The 24,364-nt window shown below is 38.5% G+C and overlaps 1 pseudogene; it reads left to right on the top strand.

Moving 5' to 3' along the window:
* The first annotated feature begins 727 nt into the window (after positions 1–727).
* LOC129666437 (glyceraldehyde-3-phosphate dehydrogenase-like) lies at positions 728–1,733 on the top strand (annotated as a pseudogene).
* Positions 1,734–24,364: the final 22,631 nt, after the last annotated feature.

Here is a 24,364-nt window from a genome sequence, read left to right as displayed (position 1 = left end):
CAGCCTGGCCAGGCCACAGAAGAAGACAATGCAGCCAGTCCTAATGAGACCTGATAGGCAAGGGTCAGATTGAAGAAGAGGAGGACCTGCCCTATCAGTGGCCTAGGGAAAGGGTATAGGGGGAGAAGAGGGAGGGAAGGAGGGGTTAGGAGGTGAGGAAGAAGGGAGCCACAGACAGGATACAAAGTGAATAAACTGTAATAAATAATAAATAAAAAAATTAAAAGACAAAAAAAAAAGAGCAGGGATAATTTTTCCTTAAAATGCTGACTGGACTGTTCTCCTTGGTGTTCACAGACTTTACTGTTGCCATCAAAATCAATCTCCTTAGCACCCCTCATTGCCTCTGACATCAAACTTCTGCATTTTTATTTCTAAGCTTAGATCCTACATTGATTGATACATTTTATATTCATCAAAATCTACCAAGTAAATTGAATATCTTTTATATCATCAAAAGTGTAATATCTGTTAATTTCAGGTTATTTAGAGCTTAAGTGGTTAAACAACTTAATTTTTTTCATGTGTGTCAAAATTATTAGTGTGTGACTTTACGGCGGATACTCTTTCACCAAATTCTATATTGCATGAACAGAAATACTATGCTACCACTTCTTGAATCTTAGTAACATCAAAATATAAGAATATAAAACCTTCTCTCTGCTCCTCCCTGTTCCAGACACAGACACATCTTTTCATGCATTGCCAGCCTCATCTCTTAGACATGATGGTGAAGGCTGATGTTAACACTTTTGGTTGTATTGGAAGCCTGGTTACCAGGGCTGCCTGCAGCACAGGCACATTAGAGATTGTTGCCATCAATGACCCCTTCATAGACCACAACTGAATGGTCTACATGTTCCATTATGATTCTTGTCATGGCAAGTTCAATGGCACAGTCAAGGCTGAGAACGGGAAGCCCGTCATTGTCTTCCAGGAGCGAGATTCACCAACATCAAATGGTGCAATGTTGGTGCCGAGTATATTGTGGAGTCCACTGGTGTCTTCACCATGAAGAAGGTCGGGACTCAGTTGAAGGGTGAGGCCAAAAGGGTTATCATTTCTTCCCTTTCTGAGGATGCCCCAATGTTTGTGATAAGCGTGAACCATGAGAAGTATGACAACTCAAGGTTGTCAGCAACGTTTCCTGCACCACCAGCTGCTTAGTCTCCTTGGCCAAGGTCATCCATGATGTCAAATTTGTCATAGATGACCTTGGCCAGGGGGTGTCTAAGCAGTTGGTGGTACAGAAACCACAGTCCATGCCATCACTGTACCCAGAAGACTGTGGATGACCCTTCTGGAAAGCTGTGATGTGATGGCCACGGGGCTACCCAGAACTTTATACCTACATCAGTGTTGCTGCCAAGGTTGTAGGCAACATCATCCCAGAGCTAAAAAGGAAGTTCACTGGCATGGTCTTCTGTGCCCCTACCTCCAATGTGTCTGTTGTGGATCTGACATGCCAAATGGAGAAATCTTCTAAGTATGATGACATCAAGAAGATGGGGAAGCAGGCATTCAAGGGCCCACTAATGGGCATCCTGGCCTACACTGAGGACCAGGTTGTCTCCTGTGACTTCAAAAGTGACTCCCACTTTTCCACCTTTGATGCTGGGGCTGGCATTACCCTCAATGACAACTTTGAAGAGTGCATTTTCTGGTATAACAATGAATATATCTACAGCAACAGGGTGGTGGACCTCATGGCCTACATGGTCTTCAAGAAATAAGAAGCCTAGATCACCCACCCCAGCAAGGACATGAGAGCAGAAGAGAGGCCCTCAGCTGCTGAGGAGTCCCTGTCCCAACTAAACAGCCCTTGACACTAAGCATCTTTCTCACTGTTTCCATCCTAGACCCCAACAATAGAGGGAGGGGCACAGGAGGCCCTACTCACTTGAATACCATAAATAAAGCTCACTGCACACACATGACCCCCACAAAAGAAAAAAAATCTTATGTTAGGGTATAGCATCAACTTTAAAGAAGGCTGCAAAGAGTGAAGCATTATTGTTATAGGAATTATTTAATCATAAAAGGATTTTAAACTCACTCCAATTATTATTTACATTATGCAAGATTTCAGAAAATATCTGAATTTCCTTACAATAAAGAACATGGATTGGAAAGAGCATTAAAATAACTGAGAATACCAAAAGAGGTAAAGAAAGTGGAAAATGAAATAAAATTATACTTAAAAAGTCCTGATGGAGAACAATTATTTCTGAACAAATATAGCTGTACTTGGAGGTAATAAGGAAAAAAGTAGTCATTATATAATAGTAAATATAATACTGAAGAAAACATTTAAAGTTATTTCTAAAAAATAAATGGGAAAATATATATTTTACTCAAAATATGTCTTCCACGTTATCCAAAGAATATCTAATATCCTTTGTCATCAAATCTAAGTATTTATTGGGTTATAATTTATTCACATAATTTTAGTAGAAACTGGTGAGATCTTCGTGGATTATAATTGCATGCCCGAAATACTTCATCTATTGCCCTGGCAGCATGGGATGAAGTACTAGAAAAAGACCATGGTGCGAAAACATTCCTGGTGCAGTTTGGGAAATAAGATAGACATCAAACAGGAATCCAGATTGCCAAGTTTAAGTTTTCAGGACACTAGAAGATAATATATCAATATTTTTTTATGAGATTGAAGGTCACAGAAACTTGTTGGGGGGTAAATGACATTTATGTTAAAACTTGAAAAATAAGTTAGAGTTCTCTAGACTAGAAGATCAATTTGTGCAAGGTTTCCAAAGTGAGAATCAAGTCCAGAAAGGCTGGAGGATGACAAGTAAGGTGTATATTTACATCAAAGGGTAAAGTGGAGGCTCACTGTATCAGGCACTCCAGACAGAGGGTTTCACTCTAATCATAAAGGTGCTATCACGGAATTACAGTTTGAAGTAGGCATTACTTACATTTGTCGTAAGAAATAATCACTTCATGAGAAGAAGAAGCAGATTATATGTAAGTTTAGTTCACTGTATATTAGTTATGAGATTAATGAACTATTCAATAAAGGAATAATGCTGAATGATGTCAAAGAGACAGCAACTGTAAAGATAGACACAGCGGGTTCTGTTTTGTGTGCAGAGAAAAAGCAAATCATCTTAATCTATGAAACGTACTGAAATTTTTAAATGAGGAAAAAGTGTCTTATATTGTTCATATTGATAGCTTAATTGTGATTCATATTAAAAACTAGATGTACATTACTTCTTAAAGCTGTAAGATTGAATATACTCTTTTCTAATCTTCTGGACTGTTTTCTACATTTCCTGATAAAGTTAGTCTATTATATACTTGGGGCTTCCAAATATTGTCATAATTTTGTAACAAATAATTTTCTTTTGTAAAAAAGAAAATATAGAAGTCCAAAACACTGTTGCATATAAATACATCTATGTCATATTAGACAACAACAATGACAAAATTTCACATTGGGAGAAAGATGGCATCTTCAACAATACATGGCACTTGAAAAACTTATTGCTGGAGAGGTTGGGGAGAAAGGGAAACCCTCCTCTTTTGCTGGTGAGAATGTGAATTTGTACAACCACTTTGGATATCAATCTGGCGCTTTCTCAGACAATTAGGAATACTGCTTCCTCAAAATCAAGCTATACAACTCCTGGCATATATCCAAAATATTCTCAAGTATACAGCAAGGACAATTGCTCAACCATATTTGTAACAGCTTTATTCGTAATAGTCAGAACCTGAAAACAACCCAGATGTCCATCAATGGAGGAATGGATATAGAAATTGTGGTACTTTTACACAACGGAATACTACTCAGCAATTAAAAACAAAGAAATCATGAAATTTGCAGGCAAATGGTGGGATCTAGAAAAGATCATCCTGAGTGAGGTATCCTAGAAGCAAAGACACACATGGTATATACTCACTTATAACTGGGTACTAGACTTATAATATAAGATAAACATACTAAAATCTGTACACCTAAAGAAGATAAACAAGAAAAAGGACCCAGGGTAAGATGATTAATCCTCACTTAGAAAGACAGATGGGATGGACATTTGAAGTAGGAGAAAAGAAGTAACAGGGCAGGAGACTACTGCACAGGACCTCTGAAAGACTCTATCTAGCAGGGTATCAAAGCAGATGTTGAGACTCATAACCCAAACTTCAGCAGAGTGCAAGAAATCATATGAAAGAAGGGGGAGATAGAATGACCTGGAGAGGACAGGCGCTCCACAAGGACCAAATATATCAGGGCACCGAGGCCTTTTACGAGACTGTTTCTCCAGCCAAGAACCATGTATGTATATAACCTAGAACCTCTGCTCAGATGTAGCCCATGGTAACTCAGTATCCAAGTGGATTTTCTAGTAAGGGGAATAGTGATTATTTCTGACATGAACTCAAAGGCTGGTCTTTGACTCCCCCCCTACCCAGAGGGAGGAGCACTCCTGCTAGGCCACAGAGGAGGACTTTGCAGCCAGTCCTGAAGATACCTGATAAGCTAGGGTCAGATGGAAGGGGAGGAGGACCTCCCCTATCAGTGGACTTGGAAAGGGGCAGGGAGGAGATGAGGGAGGGAGGGTGTAATTGAGAGGGAATGAGGGAATGGGATACAGCTGGGATACAAAGTTAATAAACTGTAACTAATATTAAAACAAAATCCTTAGTACTGTGAATAGGAAAGTTTGCTTTATCTTGTTGCTCAGTGAAGTAAAAAATATTCCCCCAAATATAAGCTATTGGCATTCTCTGGTGACCTTTTATAAATTGAGAGCAAGACCCTACAACAGACACTTCAGACACAGGACTAGAGGACTTGGGAAATGGAAATGATGGGAAAGCCTCTTCTAGTTTTCATAGTATTTGAAGGTGCAGCTGCCCAGAAAGAAAAGCATCAATACGTGTATCCACCTGTAAAGCTTGTGCACCACAACAATGACCATTAGAACATGATGTTCCAAAATGAATAAAATGTAATTAATAAATAAAAAAAAAGAACATGATGTTCCTAAGAGTGCAATAGTGGCACTTTTTCTTGCAGTAACCAATAGCTGCCTGATTACACTTAAGTCTTATGTAGTGGAAGGGAGTTCAAGTCTGGTAATGTTAAGTCATGGATCCTAGAGAAGATCCAGTTGCTGTCACTTTCTTAAATTCTCTTCCAAATACATATCCTCATGACCACAGATAAGTACAGCTCTCACTCCTCAGCCAAGAGTCTTCTTCTTTTTTTTTTTTTTTCCTTTAGCAGTTGGAAAACATTACAGAAGCCCTCAACTGTTGAAAATACAGAAAAAAAATCTAATCATGATGCTCCCAGCACTGACTGAAAGATCTACAATACAGTCCCTATCTGTATGTAAAGCTCAGGAAACACTGCCCGAAGAGAGAGAGGGAATTTTGTAAGAGCAGGAAGAACATCATCTTCAATGTGATACCTTCTTCAATATTTGAGAGGAAGTTGTGTGCATGAAACTCAAAAATAAGTCACATATACAAGATGTGCACTGACATCACCAGTCGACATACCAACACAGGTACCAGAAACCTCAAAAATCCTTTGCCATAGGTGAGGAGCTTCAGAAAAAGGACGGCTATTAAAGGAGGAAGAAATCAATCTTCTCCAGGGACCAGCCTCATGATATGTTGTAGAATCCCGAGTAGTCAGTCCTTAAAACATATGTGTATGTGCAAAACTATATGAATGTAGCAGACTGCATACACACACACATGCACATATATCTCCAACATACATATCTATGTCTATGCTATATACTTAAGATGAGGATATGATATCAGACGAATTGGAAGAGAGGATTTTGGCAGAAGTTGGAAGGGAAAGGAAGAGGTAGAAATAATTTAAATGGAATATTCATGTGTGAAATTAAAAAAAAAATAAAATAAAATAAAGCTGCTATAAACATGGTTGAGCAAATGTCCTTGTTGTGTACTTGAGCAAATTTTGGGTATATACCTAGCAGTGGTATAGCCAGGTCTTGAGAAAGCACTATTCCTCATTGTCTGAGAAATCATCAGATTGATTTCCAAAGTGGTTGTACAAGTTTACATTCCTACCAGCAATGGAGGAGGGTTCTCCTTTCTCCACATCCTCTCCAACATGTATTGTCACTTGAACTTAGCCATTCTGATGGGTGTAAGGTGAAATCTTACCTTCTTACCCATTTAAACATAGAAAATATCACACCATATTATGTAAGATGTAAAGATACTCCCATCCTGTTCCCTCTCTTCCACAGCTTCCAGTGTCTATCTGTTTGCCTTCTGAATGAGAATTAAGTATTTGTCCTAGGATTCTCCTTGTTGCTTAGCTTCTTTTGGTCTGTAGATTTTAGTATGTTTATCTTATATTATATGGCTAAAATCCACTTTTAAGTGAGTATATACCACGAATGATCTTCTGCTTCTGGGTTACCTCATTCAGGATGATCTTTTCTAGTTTTTTCTATTTGTCAGCAAATTTGATGATTTTCCTGCTTTTAAAGCTGAGTAGTACTGTGTAATTGTACCACAATTTCTGTATCCATTCCTCTGTTGAAGAACATCTAGGTTGTTTTCAACAGGAAGAAAGCCTACCTTAGATGTCCTCTGTAAGACTCTACCCAGCAGGCGACTGATGCAGATATACAGACTCAAAGAAAAACTTTGGGCAGAGCACAGGGAGTCTTAGGGAAGAAGGGGATATAGAAGGACCCAGAGCAGACAGGTGTTCCACAAGGAGACCAAAAGAGCCAAAAAAGTTGGGCCCAGGGTGAACTGCAGAGAATGATGCATGAACCAAGGACCATGCATGGAGATAATCTAGAACCCTTGCTTAGATGTAGTCCATAGGCAGTTCAGTCTCCAAGTGTGTTCCCTAGTGAGAAGAGCAGAGACTGTCTCTGACATGAACTCATAGTCTGCTCCTTGATCACTTCCCTATTGTGTGGGGGCCTTGCCAGCCCACAAAAAATAGGATTCAGGCAGTCCTGAAGAGATCTGATAGGCTAGGCTCTAGTGGAACAGGAGGAGAACTTCCTCTATCAATGCACTAGGGTAGGAGAACAGAAAGGGGAGTTGGGAAGAAAGGGGGAATGCGAGAGGGAAGGCTAGACATGGAGATGAGGGAGGGGCCTATAATTTGAATATAAAGTAAATAAATTGTAATATATATAGTGAAAAAAATGTCAGTATATAGTGTGAGTTAAAATAGGTATTCATTGTCTGAGATTGAAGGAACATTATGTAAACCATAATCTCAAGTTTTCCCTTGAAGTCTTCATCATAATCAATCCTTCATATTTTATGATTATCCTTTCTAAATCCATTCCTACTGTCTGTGAAGGTAGAGATCCGTAAATTTCAATGTTTGGGGATGGTCTGGTGCTAGCTATTCTAATATTAATTGCTTTCTCCCTGAAGGCTGCTTGCTGTTTTTTCAGAGGCAGACACTCACCGCCCCCCCCCCAAAAAAAAATTGTAAACATACTGACACACCTGGGCAAGGCTGACAATGAGGTGTGGCCTGACTTTTTGGAGGACAAGAGAGGATCATGGGAGAAGAAAAGTGGAGGAGAAAGGAGAAATAAGAGTTGCCAAGGGATAGAAAGAGACCATGTGGGCCTGGAGGGAAGACTCTAAGAATGAAGTAGAAAGGAATGGCCCATATGAAAATATAAGCAAGTATTTTGGGATCATGGATGGAAAGTAGTCTAGATAGGAATGGTTAAAACAGATGACATGGGATGGGAGCTGAGAGATAATGAGATAGTGTCGGTGGAATTATCTTCCAGCCCAAGGTGGAATAAGGTGAATTTAAAATCTAACAGGTGTCTGTGTCTTTATTGATTATGATAGTGGCTTAGATAATGCTGACCCTGTAATTACAGAGCAAATAGTAAACATCATTAGCATATATTTTAAAAATTGCCACAACATTTCACTGAATTTCTTATAACATTGAACTTTTGGTAATAGTATGGGTTTTTTTTTTTTTTTTAATTTAGAGCTAAGTCTAATGTAGCACTTCCTTCTGCAGCATGCATTAGGTCTCCAATACAGAGTCTAGATCAGCTACTCTATCTCTGAGAGGACATACCTGCCTTGAGTTGTTAATTGCCGAGATATGAACTTACCCCCTTAGGGAGTTTTCCATATTTAAAGGATTATCACATAGGGAGCTTCCCATCAGTAAGAGATTACCTTTTGCTGGTGTGCATTCATTAATCCAATGCCTTACAAAACCTTCTACAATTCCTGGAAAGCTAGAGAAGTCTCTGGGAATGTCTACAATGCCTTTTCAAATGGCCTTGTCTCCCACAGCCAAAGCAAGGGGCATTTTGATAACATCATTGGCCATTGCTGTCCAATTACATAGTCATTAGTGTCAATATCAACAGTATTATTAATCCACTCCTCCATGAATGCTGATTGAGCTTTGAAAGGTCTAAGAACTTTTTTACATTCTATATTTGCACTTTCAAAAGCTAAAATTTCAATTAATACCCATCTAGAATATAGATCTGATATTGCCCTGTCTATAGCTGATTATAAACTATATAAGAAAGTAGTGAAAGACTTTTTGAGATTTGCATTATCTTTGTGAATGACACAGACCTATTTCCTTGTTCTTCCACCTTGCCCCAAATTCTTTTTTTGTATTTATTTTTATTATTAGTTACATTTTATTAATTCTGTATCCCAGCTGCATCCCACTCCCTCATTCCCTCCCAATCCAACCCTTTCTCCTTCATCCCCTCCCTGCCCCTTTCCAAGTCCACTGATTGGGGAGGACCTCCTCCCCTTCCATCTGACCCTGTCTTATCAGGTATCTTCAGGACTGACTGCAAAGTCCTCCTCTGTGGCCTAGCAGGAGTGCTCCTCCCTTGGGGGGGTGGGGAGGTCAAAGAGCCTACCATTGAGTTCATGTCAAAAATAGTCCCTGTTCTTCTTACTAGGGAAACACAATTGGTTACTGAGCTACCAAGGGCTACATCTGAGCAGAGGTTCTAGGTTATATCCACGCATGGTCCTTGGTTGGATAAACAGTCTCATATAAGACCCCTGTGCCCAGATATATTTGGTCCTTGTGGAGTTCTTATCTTCTCCTTGTCATATTAACTCCCCATTCTTTCATATGATTCCCTGCACTCTGCTGAAGGTTGGTTATGAGTCTTAGTATCTGCTTTGATACACTGCTAGGTAGAGTCTTTCAGAGGCCTTCTGTGGTAGGTTCCTGTCCTGTTACTTGTTTTCTTCTATGTCCAATGCCTATCCCATTTGTCTTTCTAACTGAGGATTGATCATGTTACCCCAGGTCTTCTCTCTTATCATCTTTAGGTGTATAGATCTCATTAAGTTATTCATATCTTTTAGGTCTTTATGAGAGAGTATATACCATGTGTGTCTTTCTGCTTCTGGGATACCTCACTCAGGATGATCTTTTCTAAATCCCACTGTTTGCCTGCAAATTTCATAATTTCCTCGTTTTTGATTGCTGAATAGTATTCTGTTGTGTAAAAGTATCACAATTTCTGTATCCATTCCTCCATTGATAGATATCTGGGTTGTTTTCAGGTCTGGCTATTACGAATAAAGTTGCTACAATCATGGTTGAGCAAATGTCCTTGTTGTGTACCTGAGCAAATTTTGGATATATGCCTAGCAGTGGTATAGCTGGGTCTTGAGGAAGAATTATTCCTAATTGTCTGAGGAAGCGCCAGATAGACTTCCAAAGTGGTTGTACCAGTTTACCTTCCCACCAGCAATGGAGGATGGTTCCCCTTTCTCCACAACCTCTCCAGCATGTGTTGTCATTTGAGTTTATGTTTTTAGCCATTTTGATGGGTGTGAGGTGAAGTCTCAGGGTAATTTTGATTTGCATCTCTCTGATGGCTAAGGATGTTGAGCCTTATCTCAGATTCTTAAGGCTACTAAAGTACATTGTGTAATAATAGAGTCATCAAATTCCAATTTCTTTCTTAAATCAGCAAATTGACCTTTTACCATATTAACAACTCTAGCCATATTATGATTTTTTTTTATAATTGCATCTTCTTCTTGCTACCACGTCAGACACTACAAATGAGAGCCAGCTTTCCATTACATCTGCTGTTAAATCTTCGCAGTATTGGTGTGTAATCCTGTTTTGGATAGCTCAGGTATTTAACATCTGTCTCACTTGGAGTGGATGCATTCCATAAGTTATTACTATTCTTTGAAATGTTTAACATCTTGTATTTTAACAGGATTTCAGGCTAGTTGTTCTTTTTGTGAATTTACACCATTGTCTGTCATTTGTTTCTATGCAACTGCAAAAGTTAGTGGAGGTGGTTATCTTTTTTCAATTTCATTAAGAGGTGATACTATAGGTTCAATGGCAGTCTGACTTGATCTCTAATTTAATTAGGAATCATAGGTTCATAATTAAGTACTTTCTTTTCTCTTACTTTCTTTGTTTTTCAAGGCGTTGTACTACCATAACAAATTTTGATTTTGTGCAACTACTTTTTGTTATTATCAAGTTATTTTTTTCAACCTTTTTTGAGAGGAAATATATAAAGATTGCAATTGAAAGTAGGGATGAACATTGGATGTAGGAGAAAACAAGTAACAGGACAGGAGTCTAACACTGAGGGCCTCTGAAAGGCTCTACCTATCAGTGTATCAAAGCAGATACTGAGATTCATAACCTTTGGCAGAGTACAGGGAATCATATGAAAGAAGGAGGAGTTAGTATGACCTAGAAAGGACAAGAGCTCCACAAAGACCAAATATACCTGGGCATAGGGGTCTTTTATGAGACTGTATTTCCAACCAAGGACCATGGATGGATATAACCTAGAACCCCTGCTCGGATATAGCCCATGGTAGCTCAGTATCCAAGTGGGTACCCTAGAAAGGGAAACAAGGACTATTTCTGACATGAACTCAATGGCTGGCTCTTTGACACCCCCCCCACCAGAGGGAGGAGCAGCCCTGCTAGGCCACAGAGGAGGACTTTGAAACCAGGCCTGATTAGACCTCATAAGCTAGTGTCAGATGGAAGGGGAGGAGGACCTCCCTTATCAGTGGACTTGGAAAGGAGCAGGGAGAAGATGAGGAAGGGAGGGTAGGAATGGGAGAGAATGAGGGAGCGGGATACAACTGGGATACAAAGTTAATAAACTGTAACTAATATAAAAAAATAAAACTTTATAAAAAAATAAAAGTAGGGATGGTTTTACTCCAGTGGTCACAATTGCAATAAGTTGCGGTGGCTTTTTCAAGAAAAGTTTCTACCCACTCAGCTCCTTCCTACCCTTTGTCTTAATGGATCTGAAATGGAATTTTCCATTTTTTAATGTAGGAAAGGTAAAATTAAATTAAAATTTTAGAGTGGCATACTGTGATTCAATGTCACAGAGGCTCCTGTGTCATTCCTTGCTCTAAATTCGACGCTCCCACTACTTCCTAGTCTCTTTTGGCATCCACCCAAACTTGGTGAACTGATGCTTCCTCTGGAGACAATCCCAGGCTAATTTCTCCTCTGAGGCTTTCTCTCACACGTCTCCTATACTTTGTTCCTATACATTGTTTCTGTCAGAAATCCTCTGCATTCTGCAACATATGTGGGGTTTGTCCTTTCCCAATAATGTTTGCTGTCACATAGCTCCTCTCTTCTGTGATGTTTTTATCAGATGGACTCTGCTTTCTGCAATGTTGATGGGATTCTTCTTTCTCCAATCGTGTTGTGCTTTCCTTCCAACCCGGTCGAGCACCAGTTAAAAATTTTGCTTTTACTTCTTCAGATGAGGGGATAAGATGAGAGCCCCGCTCAAGATTTGCATGGCTTGGGCTGAGCCCAGAGTGTTTCTATCTCTGTTTGATTTATCCCTAGTCCAAGGTCTGGAAGCTTCTAGTCTCCATACAGTACAATCTTCTGTAAGTCCAGAACTTGTAGACTTCTGCTTCCAGCCTTGAACTGCTAATGCAGGTCCAGTGTATTCTCAGCCTCTGGGGTTTACTGTTGGATAAGGGCATCTTTTCTAGTTCTTTCTGAATTTCGGCTGGCTTGTTAAACTCAGCTGTTCTGGCTCAAAACTCCTTTCCAAGCTGACTGATTTAAACTGGTTACTTTTTGCTTCTCACTAAATTTTTCTGCTTGGAAAAAACCGCCTCTTAACTCCATGAACCGAACTGCATTGACTGCACAAATTCAGCTGAATTCTACTGTACTGACAACCCCCATCTCCTCTGTCTTAAGTAGCCCCTCTTCCATTCTGTTCTTGTAAGAAGTGGAAATATGATATTTCTGACTCATTCTGTCATTTTTTTCTATGATTCATCACTTTGTATATCCCTCAGTTAGAGAGCATTGCGTGGGGTTAAAGCTGGGTACTACAGGTGTATCGGTATTACATCCAGAGGGATTCAAAGTGTGTACTAAAGGCATGTCTGTATTCCAGCCAAATCACACAAACTTAGGTCTTTGGATGTCATCCTTTGCTAGAATAGCAAACTGTTGGATGACAATTCCTCTATACCTACATTTGAGATGAGTAGTCACACTTAGAACACAGAATGTAAATGACTGTGCAATAAATCTATCCAGTTCAACCTTAAATTAGAATACATGGTTTATAGTTCTTAGAATTCATTCCTGTGCATATAGAATTAGAGTATGCTGCTACAAAGGAGCGCTGGCTTGTCATTTTGGGGGCACGTATTCTCTCTACAAGAGAAAGATCTTCATATTCGGCAGTGTCTGCTTATTATTGATTATTCGTTCACCTTACATCCTGGTTGTAGTTCCTTCTCTGCCCCCTACAAGTATCACCCTCCCTCCCTCAACCCATCTCTCCTATTTCTCAGAAAATAAGAGCTCTATTTCCTATCTAGCTGATCAAGTTGCATCAGGATTGAGCTTGACCTGGAGGTGACAGGAGTTCCAGAAGAAGACCAGTGGAGACAGCTAACCAGGGTCCACAGGGGCTTGCTGAGCAAATGAATCAGCAGGGACCATGCATAAACTGGACCGACCTCCCCTACAAAGAGGTAGCCAAGGGGCAGCATAGGCTTCATGTGTGTTCTCTAGGAAGAGATGTGGGGACTGCAGCTGAGAATGAGTCACTTGCAAGATTTTTGATGATTTCCCTCTGGCAGCATGACTTTACCAAGCCACAGGGGAAGAAGACAGACTCAGTCCTGATGTCTTTTTATTAAACTATCATTGAAATCAAATTTCAGTCCTTTGTGCTTGTTGTTTCCAATGAAAAATTATACACCAAATTTTTTTAATTAATTACACTTTATTCATTTTGTATCCCCCCATAAGCCCCTCCCTCCTCCCCTCCCGATCCCACCCTCCCTCCCCTTTCTACATGCATGACACTCCCCAAGTCCACTGATAGGGGACGTTCTCCTCTTCTTTCTGATCTTAGTCTATCAGTTCTCATCAAAAGTGGCTGCATTGTCCTCTACTGTGGCCTGGTAAGGCTGCTCCCCCCTCAGGGGGAAGTGATCAACGAGCAGGCCAATCAGATTATGTCAGAGGCAGTCCCTCTTCCCATTACTATGTAACCCATTTGGACACTGAATTGCCATGGGCTACATCTGTGCAGGAGTTCCAGGTCATCTCCACGAATAGTCCTTGGTTGGAGTATGAGTCTCTGGGAAGTTCCCTGTGTTCAAATTATCTTGTTCTGTTGCTCTCCTTGTGGAGTTCCCGTCCCCTCCAGCTCTTACTATTTCCCACTTCTTAAGGCTATTTTTTTTTGTGTGTGTATAGTTTATCTAGCAAATATCAACTAACTATAATCAACTTCTTTACCAGTTTGAGAAAATAGTTATTAAAAAAATGTGCTCTCCAATGTACTTTGTGCTTTTTGAACCTTGTATAGGCGTTGTTGGCACATGTTCATTTAAAAGGAGGAAAATGTCTTCTTCAGGCCATCACTGGGAACATGTAATCATTAGAAAGGAGAGTAAGACTCTGCCTAGCAGTGTATCAAAGCAGATATTAAGACTCATAACCAAACCTTTGGCAGAGTGCAGGGAATTATATGAAAGAAAAGGGAGTTAGTAAGACCTGGAGAGGACAGGAGCTCCACAAGGACCAAATATATCAGGGCACAGGAGTCTTTCACGAGACTGTTTCTGCACGTATGGATATAACCTAGAACCCCTGCTCAGATATAGCCCATATCCGAGTAGCTCAGTGTCCAAATGGGTTCTCTAATAAGGGGAAGAGAGACTATTTCTGACATGAACTCAATGGTGAGCCCTTTGACCCTCCCTCACCCCAGAGGGAGGAGCAGCCTTGCTAGGCCACAGAAGAGGACATTGCAGCCAGTCCTGAAGAGACTTGATAAGCTAGGGTCAGATGGAGGGCGAGGAGGTCCTCCCCTGTTAGTGGACTTGGAAAGGACAGAGAGAAGATGAGGAAGGGAGGGTGGGATTGGGAGGGAATGAAGGAGGGGGCTCCAGCTGGGATACAAAGTAAATAACCTGGGATTAATATAAAAATGAATAAATTAAAAAAGGAAAGGAGAGTAAACGTGTAGTTAATGCAAACAAAAGCGGTTCACTAATAGTACGTTTTAGATTCTGCATTATCCATTTTATAATTATTATTTTGCTATTTTTTAAGTATTTGATTTTTTTAACTAACTAGATTTAATTAGACTAGTAATGTAAACCCCTTCTTATAGTTTATGTTTCTTTTATTTTTGTTTGTGAGTTTAAAAAACAGAAAAGGATGGTTTCTAAGCCAATCATAAAAACGTTCTATGCCTTCACTTAAAATTAGTCAGAGGAATTGAAATCATGCTTTGTTTTGGATTTTTTTACCTGTAAACTCTGCAGCATGTCTGATTTACACTCTTATAATACTGAATACAATAGAATAAAATCTGTACCCAACTTCTAGAAAGTTTCCTTACATCGCATATTAAGAAAAACTTGATTAATTATGATATCATTTTATTTTGACATATAAGGCCTATACATATATTTTTCTGAGCCCAAATTACCAGCGTTACATATATTTATACACATCATATTCACAGATATGTGTGTGTGCACGTACACACACATGCACGTATGCTACTTATAGTCTTATGTAAAGAATTAACAAATCAAACAAGAGCTGAGGAAATACAGACCCCCTGGACTGAAATAAAGAGGTGATGGCATACTTCAGAGTAGCAAAAATGTGCCATGAACAGAGGATAGTGGCACAGATTATGATACCAAGGAAAGAGTAAAGCAGCATAGATGTCTAGCATTTTCCTTTTGAAGGAAAATTTAGCATAAATATAAAAGTGTTTTGCATTAAAGGTCTGACAAGGATCAGTGACTTTGCCAGGATATTTAAACTGAATTATTACATATGACAAAACCTGATTAGCAAGAGAAAAGCCATAAAAAGCAATGGGCAGAAACACCGAGTGACATAAAACTAGTAGTAGCTGAGAAGCTCTCCATTCATGACTCCTGACAGTAATGGTCCTTGTTTTATAATAATGTTTACTGTAGATATATTATGCAGTTCATGATTCAGAAAAATGCTTTTAAAACTGACTATTGACTGAATTTCTCACTTTGAATGTATTATGATTAGGGAAAAATAACATTTTAAATGAGCAGGAAGATATTAAAATGAAAATATATTTGCTATATATTAATAGAATAACTTTAATTTCAATATAAATATTTGCAGCCCACCAATGAGATAATTAGGAAATATGTTACATTAAAAGAACCATTCTGTATTTAAAAACAGGTAGAGACTTCTCACTGTATCAACAAAAAGAATATCTATTAAATCCTTGATTATTTTCATAAATTATTAAATTAATAATTTTGTTAGATTATCTTAACAATGAATAACGCACATGGATGAGACTTTGAAACTCTTAAATAACAAACAAAAGGTTTGAAGAAATAAAGTCATCATTGAAATTTTAATATTTCTGATTCCAAAGTCATTTTGATACTTTCTTATTACAATAATATTAACCTGTATTCAAATTCAAACTGATTTATCATAAATTCCATATATGTATTGTATAAAAAACTTGAATCTGTTTCTATTTTACTACTGGATTAACATTTACAATGATAAAATAAAAGAAATGCAAGGGATAAAATTTCCCTAATTTAATAGGTATTATTACTAGCCATGTAATCAAGTACAAATTTGTAATCACTTTCTATTTTATAGTATAGAAACACCATGATTTTAGATATCAAAAGACGAGTTCTTGGCCTGAGGACTAGTCCAATGTATGAATATTCAGTTAGAAAAATGTCAATTAATCAGTTATAATGTACTAATATTACATAACAATATAAAAAAACCTCATCTTCAAGGAACCCACAAAAGCATTATAAACATATTGAGATAAAAATAAGATACATTAATGAATAAGAATACATTAATGAATACATTAAGAATATGATGTCAGCCTGGTTTTACTTAAGAAAATATTTATTTCCTTGAATGTCCATTTTTCACTGTAACTTAAGTGTTATTGTAAATTGTCTACAACTATTTTCCTTCAGTTTTTCTTTTGCAAAGGAATTGAAAGGTATGCTTCAAAGCTTCCTTCTTGACAAATGATAGTCTTTCACAGCAAGCCACCTCTAAGGACACATCATTTTAAGTAAAAGACAGCAGATTCAGTGTGTTCCTCATCTAAAGCAAATAGGTCTAGTCAACATAGGAAAGGTGATCGCATCCCACAGAAGTACCCATATGTCTTTTCAACATTACTGGCTTAGGAGAACAAATGAAACAACCGCAAATCTAATGATCAAAGTGCCTTGGAAATGGAATCACAGAATGTTGACAAATGTAAATTTTTATGGCCCCGACGAGAAATTGGCATATGATAGGACCATCAGAATTAAGCTCCCGAAGCACAGTACAGAAAGGCCTCAAGATGTTTAACTGTAGGCATGCATTGTTTTCTAACTCAGCCAAATTTCAGTGCATGCTGGAGACTCCTGTAATGGGGACCATTCAGCTGTGTGTGCTGACATCCAAATTGGCATCACTAAATGTCAAGCCCTGAACACGACAGAGTAGAAAGGAAGGCTGGAGACCATTTTTTCTTCATTTTTATGAAAGATGGTTAATGGTCTTGATGTGACTCCAGCTCTGAAATGTTACTGGCATGAAGTGCTACCAATTATCCAGGCTTTCTTTGCCAGAGCTGCATAGAAATTGAAGCTATTTTCCAGATTTTTTTTTTCAATTTTGTAAATGGTAAGCTTAATGACCCCATTCTCTGCATGCCTTTGGCAATGAGATGTTGATACAAAACAGTAATGTAAAAATAACATGAATATTAAGCCACAAGCCTTTGCTGTCTTGTTCCTCCATTTGTAAGCCCTGTATTATTGGGTGGGTAGGTGGAGGTCTCATATATACCTAGAGATCTGACTAAGTTGAAACTTGACACCTTATTTCTTAACTCCTTTTGGAGATACACAGTAATCCTTCTCTGTCTCTCACCATAAAAAATTTGTCTTAAAGATAAGTTAAATATCATGATTGATTTACTAGTAAATTAAAAATTTTGTGGTTAATATGGATGCACTTACTGAATTAGTTCGCTGTGTCTCTTATAGCAAAATCTCAAGGATGAGTAACTTACAGCATTTTCTTGGCTCCTGTTTCTGTAGGCCAGCAGTTGTTTCTACCTAGTGTATGTTCCAGGTTGCATCACACCATGGCTGAAAATAGAAGGGCCTTGCTCAAACTGAGAGTGGCTTTAGCCTTGAAAATTTACCTGTTCCCATGAAAGTTAATCTCATCACATACATAAGCCCAGGCATTACAAGATATAGTAGTAATTCCTTCACCAGAGAGGAAATACAACCAATTCTTGAATTTATAATCTTGTGAAAACAACCTGAAAAGAGCATGTTCCTTTTCAGTGGGCAGAGATAAATATCTTACTATATTTACTTCCAAAAAATCACATTCTTATGGTTTTACAAGTCCTATAAATTCTAGAAGCAATTTAAAAAAAGAAAAAAAAACATGTGCATGAATATCCATTAGTATTATTTTCATACCATTTTAGGCACTATGATACATATATATATATATATGTCTTAACCCAAAATCTATCATTATTTTATTTTAAAATTTCCATTTTTCCTTATTCAGAATAGGGGTAGTTACAATTATATATTGGTATGTATAATTTGGTGTCCATCAATTAGCCTTCTTAAGAGTGTATATGGACGGAGGCGGGGCAAGATGGCGGCGCCAGAAGGACTCTCATTCTGAGGAGCAGCACAGCAAGATTGGCACAGTGACCAGCAATCAGTACTCGCGGCCATAAAACACAAGTGATTGTGTTTCACAGGTGAGAGGATACCCCACGGTGGGGGATTCAATCAGCTTTAACTCACCCACAAGCAGAGCAACAGAACAAGATAATTTGAACACAGGGGTCTCCCCAGAGACTCACACTCCAACCGAGTACCAGGCATGGAGATAACCTAGAACCCCTGCACAGATGTAGCCCATGGCAGTTCAGTGTCCAAGTGGGTTACATAGTAATGGGAAGAGGGACTGCCTCTGACACAGTCTGATTGGCCTGCTCTTTGATCTCCTCCCCCTGAGGGGGGAGCAGCCTTACCAGGCCATGGTAGAGGACAATGCAGCCAATTTTGATGAGAACTGATAGACTAAGATCAGAAAGGAGAGGAGAACCTCCCCTATCAGTGGACTTGGGGAGTGGCATTCATGCAGAAAGGGGAGGGAGGGTGGGATCAGGAGGAGAGGGGGGAGGGGCTTATGGGGGGGATACAAAATGAATAAAGTGTAATTAATAAAAAAAATTTTTAAAAAAGAGTGTATATGTACAAAATACAGAGGATAAATGATATAGTATGACATGCCTTCCTTGGGAATAAACAGTGTGTGTCAAACATGATAGAGACTTCAACCCTGGTGATAAATAATAAGGGCTGATAACATACTAGAACATTTAAATGTATTGTTATACACCAAATGTTAAAAACAAAAAAAGCATCCATTAAGTATAATATACATATATATATATATATATAATTTATGAAAACTTGTATTTATTCAATAGTTTGCTTTGTCAGAGTTGGGAAATGCATAAATACCTAGTATAACTTTGTTTTACTGTATCAAACTCATGCTCTGTGTGTGTTTCTCCTCAAATGAACGCTGAAAAGAGCACAAATGTATGTACTTGTATGCTGCCATTTGATAATTAATAAAATAGAAGAGTTTAATAATAGTTTTAAAACATTATTTAAAACATAATAGAATTGTTGTATGCTTATCCTGCATTATATGGCTAAAATCTGCTTATAAGTGATGACATACCATGTATGTCTTTCTGGGTCTGGGTTACCTCACTCTGGTTGACCTTTTCTAGCTCCATACATTTACTTGCAAATTTCATGATTCCCCCTTTTTTTTTTTTTTTTAAATAGCTGAATAGTATTTAATTGTGTTAATGCACCACAGTTTCTTTATCCATTCTTTGGTTGAGAATCGTCTAGGTTGTTTCCAGATTCTGACTATTATGAATAAAGTTGCTATGAACAGAGCTAAGCAAGAAGAACCTAAAGGAGCAAGCGTAAGTCTTATTTACAAGGGGAAAATAGACTAGACCTTGGAAGTGGTTGAAGAAAGGGAACAAGTTAGGAGAGGGAACATAAAAAGGAATTAAGGTAGAGATCAGACCTGGGGAGAGCAGGGGCAGGAGGACAGAGGGATTACAGACAGAAAAGAAACTTTGGGCTGGGTCCTCCCTGTGACAAGCTGGAGACTTAAGATAGGGTACCCCTCTGGGAAGATATGGGGGGTGACACTAGCTGAGACTTGTATTAACATGGGTCATGGAGACCAAAGAGGACACCCTGTAATTAGACAAGACTCTTAATGGAGAAAGGGGAACACCAACCCACCAGAAAAATTTTGACCCAAAATTTATCCTGCCTACAAGCTGTGCAAGGATTAAGAAAGAGCAGAGATTGAGGGAATGTCCAACCAATGTCTGGCCCAACCTGAGACACACTCCATGGGAGAGAGCCAACCCCTGGCACTATTAATGGTACTCTGCTATGCTTGCAGATAAGAGCGTGGCCTAGCTGTCCTCTAAGAGGATCCCTCAAGCAGTGGATCCAAACAGATGCTGAGACTCACAGCTAAACATTGGGCTAAGCATAGGGAGTCTTGTGGAAAAATTGGGGGGGGGGCATAAAAGGACCTAGATGTTACAGGACCTCCACAAGGAGACCAAGATATACAACTAACCAGGGTACAGAGGAGCTTGTGGAGACTGAAGCATCAACCAAGGACCATCCATGGACTGGACCTTGGGCCCCTACACAGATGTAGCTGATAGGCAGCTCAGGCTTCTTTTGGCTCCCCTAGTAAGAGAAGTGGGGACTCTCTCTTACATAGACTCTCTTTTCTGCTTTTACATCAATTCTACCTGGTGGAGATGCCCTGCCAGGCCACAGGACAATAGAATGCTAGGGTGGGTTAGTGGGTGGGGGTACCCTTTTCTAAGGATGGGGGAGGGGAAGAGGAAGGAGTATGAGTATCGGAGGATAGGACAGAGAAGACTATGACTGAGATATAAAGTGAACAAATAAATTCATTGATTAAAAATAATAAAAGTTTCAAAAACTTTTTTTGAGTTTTATAGCATATGAATAATTTCATGTCAACCCACATATTTTTGCATATTGTTTCCTAAATATTTATATATCTTCTACCTTTTCTAACTTTTTCTTTCAGTTTGTGTATTTACCATGGCTTGTCTCTTCTTTCCTTGCATCTTTTTACATTTCTTTTAGAGTTTTGAGTTATACCAGTTAAAATTCTGAGAACAAATTTTGTATGGTATTAATGTATTTTAAAAGTGTGCTTAGTTAAACATGGTATATTTCTATAAATGTCACCTTGTTTGCACTCTTGGAAATCTATTTCTACCATCTTATGCTTTTGCTATGTTTTGCAACACTTCTGTTCCCTTAAGATATGAGTAAAAATATATTCCTTACCCAAAACGTGAAATATTTAATCTTCTTTCACTTAATAAATGGAAAATTATATGATCCTTCCAATTCAGTTATAGACAGCAATACATGACAACACATGCTATGGTATGCATTTGCAAACACATACAATCAAATCTTGATAAAATATCTTGCATGCTTTCTTGTAGAAAAACACAAAGCCTCAATTAGTTAGACTTGGCTGCATATCTGATTGCTTCCCAGGGACACTGTAATATCCACATACTTTTGACTTACGTAACAGCCATTTATGAATTTCCTTTCTGGAGGCTAAAAGTTCAAGATTCATGGACTGACTGTTTGGGTTCTTACTGTGAGCAGTGGGAAAGGATATATATCCCCAGCTTCTGGTCCATTGCTTTTCTATGTTGACAGAAATATTGGCCTCAACCTTTTCTTTCTCTCCAGTCACAAACTATTAGTGGGTTTGTACCCATATTCACTCTGTTTTATAAATGGCAAAGTCATAATGAATATACATTTCTAATTTCATCTAAATTGCGTTAATTAAATATATGATTTTGTTTTTACATAGGTGCATATTCTGACTTTCTATGCATCAGAATGGTGATAGTTGTTGGGAGCAGATACAATATAACTAACAACAATACATAATTACCACATAATGACTTAAAATTAAAAAAATGAGAAAAGCTGATTCAGAGTAAAATTATGAGATTGCAGTTGTTTTCATGGTGAAGGAAAGCATCAGAACAAGAGGAAATATGACTAGGTTCTAAGAGAGAAAGAGAATAAGGCTGAAAATCCACAAATGAAACAGAATAACCTAAAAAAATAGAGAAACAATGAGCAATATACCAATAAAAAATGGATGCCCTTTCCATAAGCATTTTATTGTCTGACTTTATGTTCTTTGGAATTGTGCCTTCAAGAGAAGAGGGATCAATAAGAATATTCATAAAACAAACCTGGAAGGAAAATACAAGCTAGACATTCAAATAATGAGATTAAAAACGAGAATGTGAGAAGACAAAGCAATGTGACTCCTCCAGAAGTTTATAATTCCTCAATTACTGATTTCAACCAGAGCTAAATTTGTAATGTGATGTGTGACTACAGTTTACTGCTAAGAATAACCAGTGATCCTGAAAAGATCACAAATAACTGAATGAACTCAATCCAGATGATGGAGGAAAAAAAAAATCAGAAACAGAAGAAAAAGCAAAAGGGAAAAGAAAATCAGCAAAATATAGAAGTAGGCAACACAAAATAAAAATGCAGCCAAGTATTTGAGATTTTAACAAACAAGAATATTCTACATGATGGAAATGAAAAAAAATAATGAATGAAAAAGCACCGTGGAACACACCACTGTTAGACTCAAGTGAACCAAAACATATCAAGCAGAGTGACACAAGGTTAGTGAAATACTGGATTCAGACATCAAAAAGAAAAACCAGTAATCATTGGTTTAATTTTATTTCTATTGTTGTGAAAAAGATGTTGACCCAAATCAAGTTGTAGAAGAAAATGTCTTATTTCCTTTGCGTGTCCCTGGTCCTAGTTTATGACTGATGAAAGGTAGAGCAGGAAGGACACAAGGGAGGAACTTTGACTTGTTTACTAACGTTGAGGCCGTAGAGAGTAAAGCTTTCTGGTTGGCTGGTGGTATGAATAGAACCATGGACCATCTGCTCAGGGACGGCACCTCTGACATTGATCTGGACACTTCCTCATCAATCATTAAAGGAGAAAATACCTCGAGAATTGGCTTATGTGTCAAACAGATGCAGACATTTTCTCAATTGAAGTTCCCTCTTTACAGACGTCTCCAGCTTGTATCTAGCTGACAAAACAAACAAACAAAAAAAGTCACCAACAATACAGCACATTCATGATTCAACATTTTTTGACCTCTGTGGAGCGCATTCATTTTTCTGTCTAACAGCTAGTCTATATGCAGTCTATATTTTAGAGTCAATTACCTATCACATTGTGAAATGATGGCCACAGGTCATTCACTTGAGCCTCTTGTCATTCATCAGCTCATAAACCAGCTCAGCATTTTTCACATGTTATTAAGAATTTTTTGATTTGTTTGTTTTTGTATAGCAAAATGATCAAAAACTGTCTAGAGTCCTACGTTTTATTTGTCTGAACATCCTATCTGTCTAATCTAGCTTCAGTCTAGACCCAATTCAATCTTATGGAAGACAGGCTCTACATTCTGTGGAGAACTTCTACTATTCCAGTGGCATGAGAAGAAGAATGACAGCTAGTCTTGTAAGCCTGGCAGAAAGTAATCCTGGAAGAAGGTAAGCCAGATTTGCAATGTGAAGCAAATATTTCACATTTATGTTCTCACAGATAATCTTAATAAGTTCCACAGCTTATCCCAGGACTTCCCTTTTTAAGTAAATTTTTATTTTATATTAATTACAGTTTTTTTACTTTGTATCCCTGCTGTAGCCTCCTCCCTCATTCCCTCCCAAATCCACCCTCATTCCCTCATCTCCTCCCTGCCCCTCTCTTAGTCCACTGATAGGGGAGGTCTTCCTTCCCATCCATCTGACCTGGTTGCAATGTCCTCTTCTGTGGATTAGCAAAGTTGCTCCTCCCTCTGGGGTGGGGAGGTCAAAGATCCAAGCACTGAGTTCATGTCAGAAACAGTCTCTGTTCTTCTTACTAGGGTACCCACTTGGATACTGACTTGCCATGGACTACTTCTGAGCAGGTGCTCTAGAATATATCCATACGTGGTCTTTAGTTAGAGAATCAGTCTCAGAAAAGACCTCTGTGCCCAGATATATGAGTTCCTTGTGGAGCTCCTGTCTTCTCCAGGTCTTACTAACTCCCCCTTATTCCATATGATTCCCTGCACTCTGCCCAAGGTTTGGTTATGAGTCTCAGTATCTGCTTTGATACACTGCTAGGTAGGGTCTTTCAGAGGCCCTCTATGGTAGGTTCCTGTCCTGTTTCTTGTTTTTCCTCTACTTCCAATGTCCATCCCATTCGTCTTTCTAAGTGAGGATTGATCATCTTACTCCAGGTTCAACTTCCTGTTTAGCTTCTTCAGGTGCACAGATTTTAGTATGTTTATCCTATCTTATAGGTCTAGTATCCACTTATAAGTGAGTATATACCATGTGTGTCTTTCTGCTTCTTGGATACCTCAGGATGCTCTTTTCTCGATCCTACCATTTGCCTGCAAATTTCATGATTTCCTTGTTTTTCATTGCTGAGTAGTATTCTACTGTGTAAAAGTACCACAATTTCTGTATCCATTCCTCCGTTGATGTACATCTGGTTTGTTTCCAAGTTCTGGCTATTCTGA

The sequence above is a fragment of the Psammomys obesus genome, unplaced genomic scaffold (genome assembly GCF_907164565.1).
Source record: "Psammomys obesus unplaced genomic scaffold, mPsaObe1.curated_primary_1811, whole genome shotgun sequence".
NCBI classification, from domain to species: Eukaryota; Metazoa; Chordata; class Mammalia; order Rodentia; family Muridae; genus Psammomys; species Psammomys obesus.
Note: the sequence above shows the minus strand (reverse complement) of the source record. Positions and strands in the feature narration are given on the sequence as shown.